Below are 8,199 nucleotides of genomic sequence, written 5' to 3'. Positions count from 1 at the left end.
ATCAGGGACCTGACTTATCTTAGTCCGCAGTGTTTCTGGTGAATCGTTAACCCGAATCAGGGACCTGACTTTTCTTAGTCAGCAGTGTTTCTGGTGAATCGTTAACCCGAATCAGGGACCTGACTTATCTTAGTCTGCAGTGTTTCTGGTGAATCGTTAACCCGAATCAGGGACCTGACTTATCTTAGTCTGCAGTGTTTCTGGTGAATCGTGAACCCAAATCAAGGACCTGACTTTTCTTAGTCAGCAGTGTTTCTGGTGAATCGTTAACCCGAATCAGGGACCTGACTTATCTTAGTCCGCAGTGTTTCTGGTGAATCGTTAACCCGAATCAGGGACCTGACTTATCTTAGTCCGCAGTGTTTCTGGTGAATCGTTAACCCGAATCAGGGACTTGACTTATCTTAGTCCGCAGTGTTTCTGGTGAATCGTTAACCCGAATCAGGGACCTGATTTATCTAAGTCCACAGTGCTTCTGGTGAATCGTTAACCCAAATCTGGGACCTGATTTATCTTAGTCCACAGCGTTTCCGGTGATCTATTAACCCAAATCAGGGACCCAACTTGTTTGAGTCTGCAGCGTGTCAGGTTTACTGTAAGAATATGTTCACACTACCCWCATTGATCCACGTTTGTAGGAGAAAACTGAACAAAACCCCACACAAACATACAGAAAACATAATTTCCACACAAAAAGACCCCAAGTCTGACCTGGGGCTTGAACSTAGGACATTGTTCTGCGGCAACATTGCAAACCAATAATCCACTGTGGTGTCCACTCTGGGATGACTCTCTGTAACTACCACACAAAATCACAGTGCCAACCAACAAATCCCACAAGATTTTTATTATAAATGTAATCTTTTAAATAATAATTCCTCTTGTTTTAAGAAAGGAAATTATAAATGAATGCAAGTGGTTTTCAATTTACGTCCTCCAAGCCGTTTTATTTAGTATTTTTTGTTTGATTTTTGAAATGTCAAAAATAAAATTAGATACTGTAAATTGCATGGGGTTTTTTAAATAATTTCCTCAGGTTACAAAATCATTGTGCACAATTTAAAGCTAACCGTAACATTCCTCCCGTTTTTTATGTTTTTGTCCCTCCTTCTGTTTCCTTCGTCCTCGTGTGTCTGCAGGTGCCGTGTCAGCATCTTACACTGTCATCATTAAGTCTTGCTTACAGCACCAGCAAGAAGAAAAGAACTGAGGGGAAAAAATCCAAATGTAGAACAGAGAAACCATTACTGTAATAAATTACAGTCTATGTGCTCTAAAATACTTCATATATATTGTTTATACAAATGACGTGAAATGGCAGAACTACTATTATTGTGCGCATTCAAAATAAAAAAAATAGTATTTTAGAGTTCAAATAGAGTTTTAAAGCTAGGACCAGTTTGAAATGATCAGAAACAGAAAGACAAATGAGACGATCCACAAATATTAGACACTAGATTTAAGACTGCTTGAAAGGAGCCGGATATTGTGTATCACTTTCTTTAAAAAGTCACTCAGTTTAGAACGATTTGTCACGTCAATACGTACGGCCATAAGTCGCTTCAAACAGCTGCAAGCTGTTCAAACTCAGGGTCTGTGTCTTTTGGAAGACCCGGCCTACCTAGTATGTAGGACGGGCGCTTTGTCAACTGGAAATGAGTGACTGTGAATTTGRACATTCTAGCCTTCAGCTTTATTCCCACTCTTACCCCGGTGTATGTCCTGTCACCTAACAACAGTGACGGTGCTAAACAGAAGGAATGAAGTTCAACTATTAATATTATACATTAACAAAATTAGTTTAGAACTAATACTTGAAGAACTAAAAGACCCAATACACAAGTTTGTTTGATTTTTGACAAGAATAATTTAAAAAACTTGTCTATGCAAATGACAAAAGCCTAATAACACAACAAAGGAGGACACATTTGTGGTGATATAATCTGCTTTCAAATTGCACCTTCGAAGGATGCAGCCCCAGAATTTAGACACAGCCATAGTGACGTACGACCGTCACCAATAATGTACGGCCATAAGAATTTAATTACAACTGTTAGCAATGAATATTAGCAATTATGTATGACCATTAGCAATGATATATTACCAATAGCAATGACGTTCGACCCTTAAAAAAGATGTATGACCAGTAGCAACGACATACGACCCTTAACAATGACGTACAACCATTAGCAGTGACGTACGACCCTTAAAAAAGATGTATGACCAGTAGCAATTACGTACAACCATTAGCAATGACGTACAGCCATTAGCAATGGCGTACGACCCTTAACAAAGGTGTGACCAGTAGCAATGACGTACAACCATTAACAATGACGGACGACCCTTAACAATGATGTAGCGTTAGCAATTACGTACAATCTTTAACAATGACGTACGACCATTAGCAATGATGTACAACCATTAGCAATGACATACGACCCTTAACAATGACGTACGACCATTAGCAATGACATACGACCCTTAACAATGACGTACGACCATTAGCAATGACGTACGACCCTTAACAATGACGTACGACCATTAGCAATGATGTACAACCATTAGCAATGACATACGACCCTTAACAATGACGTACGACCATTAGCAATGACGTACAACCCTTAACAATTATGTAGCATTAGCAATGACGTACAGTCATTAACAATGATGTACGACCATTAGCAATGACGTACAACCCTTAACAATTATGTAGCGTTAGCAATGATGTACAGCCATTAGCAATGATGTACGATACTTAATGATGTATGACTGTTAGCAATAATGTACAACAATTAGCAATAACGTACAACTACTAGCAACGACTTACAACCATTAGCAATGATGTATGACCATTAATGATATCTGACCGTTAGCACTGATGTACGATCTTGAGCAATGACGTACAACCCTTAACAATGCTGGGCGGTATACCGTTTTGTACCGAATACGGTTTTTATTTTTGTTATGATATGAATTTTCTGAATTCCGGACATTCCGGTTTAAATAGCCTGAACACGTGTGGAACGTTTCGTCGTGTCCTCCACTGAGCTGTTTCCTGGGGGACACTTTTCCTCGCAGCACCGCTATGTGCGTTAGCATGCTAATGTTTGGAGCAAATTGTTGCAGCAGCAGTTGGCGATTCCGCTGCTTATATTGACTGACGTTAAAAAAATCCCATTTTTGCCGTCGCTGAATGTAGTAAACACCTCTTCAGTGACGTACACGGTTAGATTTAACGCGGTTAGTTAATGTGAGACGATGCTGATGGAGACTTAACGTGCTTATATTGTGAAAAGCCTGGGGGAAGTAGATTGTAATGGAATTGGAATTGACTGGTGTGCAAGGTGAGTCGTGCTGATAAGCTTTATTAAATAACATAAAACAAAAGAACTGAAGAAATTTATAGTTATTAGAGTTTACTACTGATGTTAAAAGCACAACACTATATTTTTAGGTTTTCCTTTTTATAATGCTTAATCTATTATGTGTTGATTGATATAGATTAGTTACATGTCTGAAATATCTATAACAACACATATTTATCCGTTATGAGAACAGTAGGTGAGAATTTTGTATGAATGCCTGTGATTCAGCCGTAGGTCAGTAGGGGGCGAACGCGGGCATTGAAGACTCGTATAAATGGATCAACTTCCTGGTTTGCCGGCAGTGCGTGGTTTCCTGTCAGCGGTGACAACAAACCCTCACTCCAGAATTCTGGTTTTGTATGGTTTCATTCCGTCTAACAATCATATTATTTAACATTGATGGTTTTCTATTGACTTCAGTCTTTGAACACGAATATTTCTTACAGAACCGATCATAATCTTTTCTTAACACTTCTTCACGATTGGACCCAAATGCGTGACTACAGTCTCCAACCACCAGTCAAAGAAAAGACACAGAGGAGGGAAACAGCGACAGAGTTACAGTAAAAGAAAAAAGTCAATAAGCAGTGTTTATACATTTTATTATCAGCTAAGCTGTGATGAAAAGAAAAATACCGTCAAATACCGTGAAACCGGTGAAAATGTTGAAAATACCGAGATATAATATTTTGGTCATACCGCCAAGCTCTACGTACAACCCTTAACAATGATGTATGACTGTTAGCAATGATGTACAACCACAAGCATTGATGTACAACCGTACCATGTTAGGGAATTACTTGCAAATCAATCCAATAATTATTTACTGAAAGATGGTTTATGAGAAAAAAAAAAAATAAGACAAACACGTACACACAGACATGGGCTRAAACATTATCAACCCTTCGTCTTTGGTTGCTGATAAAGATTATATCACATTGACTGGAAGTAAAAGAGCTTTAACACAGTCTATGTACTGRGCTCAGTCCAGCAGGTCCACAGAACTRCACAGGTTGTAAAATCGATCAGAAACATGTAAAATAACAAKTGTCAGCTGCATTGAGGAGACAGATTTAACATGGCTCCTCCTGGCTSAGCTATAGGATGGTTCTGTATAGAAGTGAGTCAAGTCATTAGTAGAAAATGTATTGGAGTGAATCTRGGTCAGCAGCGTTGCTCCCTGTGGCTGTAACTGCAGAATCTTGTCAGAGCAGACAGCTGTTATATAAGAAACACAAGCTGGCCAGTTCTGCAAAGGAAATCTGTGCAGCGACGGGCATCAGCTGGATGGATGGATGACTTTTTGATTTTCCTTTTCTTTCATACACAGACAGCTTTATTACCACTGAAAACACACATTTATTCATCTTTTTAGCAAAACATTTCCATTATGTTTTTTATTATAGTGAAAAAATTAGCGTTCCTTGAAAGAATTCAAACCGCCTGCTGCCTCACTTGYCACAATTTAAACTATTTTCCTCAAAAGACCTGTCTGAGCTGGGTGTAAGTGGATGACTCTCAGCTCTTCACACCAACATTTAACTCTGTATCTTTCAAATTCACCGAATTTTTGTGTTTTTTAAAATCAGTTGGCACAATCTAATGAAGCTAAATTGAGCCCATAAAGTTTAATAAACAAAAGTAAAACATTCTTCTGAACTGAAAGAAAAAGTTCAAAACTGAATAACAAACAAATATCAAAATGTACTTGAATCATAATTTAAYGGGGTATGGCAGGTCGTATCATATTAACGGTGTATGGCAAGTCATTGTATTATTAATGAGGTATGGCAGGCCATTATAGCATTAATGGGGTATGGCAGGTCGTATCATATTAATGGGGTATGGCAGGTCACTGTTATACAAAATTAACTGTAGTAATACGATTGTAGCATATAATTTGCATATATGGCAGGCAGTTGTATTATATAATTAAAAATATGATGGGCTGTTTTATCATAAAATTAAAGTATGGCARCTATATCATTCACACAGGTTTCTTGCAAATGAGACAAATTTGTGTTACAACAAGACTAACAAGTAACGGAAATGAAAGGAAATCTTAATTAACATTGTATTGCTTGTTTTTGCATCATTTAATCCTTTTTTTGTTTCAAAATTATTTTTCAGTTTCAAATTATTTGTTTTCAGTTTCTAAATTTCTCTTTCATTTTCCAAAAAATATGTCTAAAAACAAAGAAAAAACTTTATGGCGCTGATATATCTCGGTACATCCTGCTTGTCCAGAATCAGCTCTAAAGATAAACAGAAGGGAAACCTTGTCCTCGTCTTTTTCTTCTTGTTTCTTCTTCACTCAGCGCACACTGAAGGTCACAGCTCGAAGACGCCAACAGAACCRCATCGTCTGCTAAAAGCAGAGGTGAGACCCCGAGGCTCTCAGGCCCGACACCGTCCTCCTTCAGATGCTGTCCGTGAAGGACGAGGACAGCCCTGGTGGGGTCCAGCTGGGAAGGAGCTGGACTTTGTACCAAGGATGTGGACACAGRTCTGTCTTTGGTTTCAGGGACCAGCTGGTCTCTAAAACCAACCCGAGCACTAACAGAACACGTCTTCAACCACATTAAAGATACATTCAGTAAAACAAACCATGAAAGAAAGACTTCAGATACATACTGATGTTACAGATGGTCCCTTTGGACTGCATGGGGGTCCCACCCAAACCAAGACAAGCCAGAGCCATTTTTAGAACCTGTCCACTCGTTCTGTCTTGTCCTGCAGACTCCGAGTCATCTGTTGCTCAGTAAAACCACCTCCTTCCCTCCAGCTGAACTTCCTGCAGCGTTCCTGTCTAACATCCAGACTAACAGCCTCTGCAAACACAGACCTCCCCCTCCTCACCCCTCCCCTCCCCTCCCTTCAGCTGACCCATCACCAATCAGAAAGGCCTTTTTTTTTATTTGAACACTCGACAAGTGGGATTATAAGGAAGGAGAACAACAACGAGCTGAAATTCACATCTCAAACGGGATCTTTATTTAAAGTTTGTGATTTGTGTTGGATTGTTCCACCCTGTCGGTGCGGTGTGATGGTAGGATCCTGCCTGAGCACGGCCTTCCTACTCTAAGCTCTTTATGAAGGGAGGAGGGGATCCAGCCACCAAGTATTAACGTATTAATCCACCACATGCGGGGAATATGTATCACACACTCCATCCTGCTGCAGGAGGCATGACCCAACAAACATTTCATTTTCTGTTAATGATGGCAGAAAAACGTCACATCTGAGATAAAATTATATAAAAAAACAAGTTATAACTATAAAAATACAAACTGAACGCTGAATTACTGAAGGAGCTGAAGCTGAGGGGTTAAAGCTAAAAGAAGCAGAACATTAATAAAAGTTACAAAAGAASGAAAAAGATTGTTAAATGTAGCTAAAGGCTAGCTAAAATATAAAATAGCTTAGGTAAATGCTAAAAATAAAGAAAACCTGAATGATGTTAAAAGTAACAGAACAGCAACTAGAAGCTAAAAGTAACAAAATTGTCTAAAAGTAAAAGCAGAATAGCATTTTTTTTATACTACTTTGAAAGCATTTGGCAGCTTTTTCACTACTTTAAGACACAGTTTTGCTAATGTTGGCATTTCTTTTGCTAATTTAACGTCAGACGTTTTGCTACATTTTACTGATTTTTTGCTAAAATTTAGCTTTAATTTTGCTTTAACATCAGTTTACTTCATTTTAGCAACTATTATGCTAATTTTAGCTACAGTTTAACTTATTTTAGTTTCACTGTTTTGTTGTAGCTATAGTTCTGCTGTTTTGTCACTGTTTTGCTCATTTTAGCTGCAGTTTTGCTAATATTGGCATCTGTTTTGCTACTTTAACTTCAGAAGTTTTACTCTTTTGCCAAAACTTAGCTTTTCATTTAGCTTCAGCGTTAGTTTGGTACATTTTAGCTACTAGTTTACCAGTTTGAACATAGTTAGTTTTACCATCCATTTTATTGTTTGCTATAGTTTTATGTTTAGTTGCTGTTTTGCTAATTTTAGCTAGCCTTCTGTTGCTGTTATTTTTCTTGTTTTAATTTTAACAGCGTTTTTTTATTCAGTAGTTATTTAGTTAATTTTATTAAATGTAACTTAAAACAAACTTAAAATTTTCAGCTTAGTTTGACTTATTTTACTTTTAATTTGTTTTGGTTATTTGTGACGATAAAAGCTTCAGTTTTTTTTCTTTTGTGTTTTTAAAAACGATAATGACTCGTGGTTGCTTTCTGTTCTGCAGGAACACACGTGAAGATAAAGTTTAGTTTCAGCTCCTTTGTGTCAAACTGACTCCACTGTGGAGAAAATTCAAAACAAAAACAGGTTGAAAAAGTAAAAGATTATTTTCTTTTTATTGAGTAGATCCAATGAAAAGGTTTTTTTATACTGCCCCCTGGTGGAGCAACTACAAACTACAGACAGGACCAGACAGGGAAGAAAAGAATAAAACAAAATACTGAGTTATTATAAAACCCGTTTCTAATTTCTGACATGTTATTTGTGTTGTTAGAGGTTAAACGTTTATCAGAACTCACACTGGAYACATTAAAGTAAACAATCTGTTAGCGAAACATCTCGTGAACCAGTGGACAGGAATCTTTGGGTGTAGATCGACAACAGCTGATGGGGTCAAAACTGATTCAAGATGGCCGCCATGGCAAATACAAACACGWGGTCCAGTTGGAGGGTGGTAGTAGCTGAGAGTCGTTTTTCATCTGCAGTGATTCATGATTCACACAAACACACACAAAATACATGATCACCCATTCTGTTAGCGCCTCTGTGTGTGTGTGTGTGTGTGTGTGTGTGTGTGTGTGTGTGTGTGT

The sequence above is a fragment of the Austrofundulus limnaeus genome, unplaced genomic scaffold (assembly GCF_001266775.1).
Source record: "Austrofundulus limnaeus strain Quisiro unplaced genomic scaffold, Austrofundulus_limnaeus-1.0 Scaffold716, whole genome shotgun sequence".
NCBI classification, from domain to species: Eukaryota; Metazoa; Chordata; class Actinopteri; order Cyprinodontiformes; family Rivulidae; genus Austrofundulus; species Austrofundulus limnaeus.
This window is presented reverse-complemented; position numbering follows the sequence as displayed.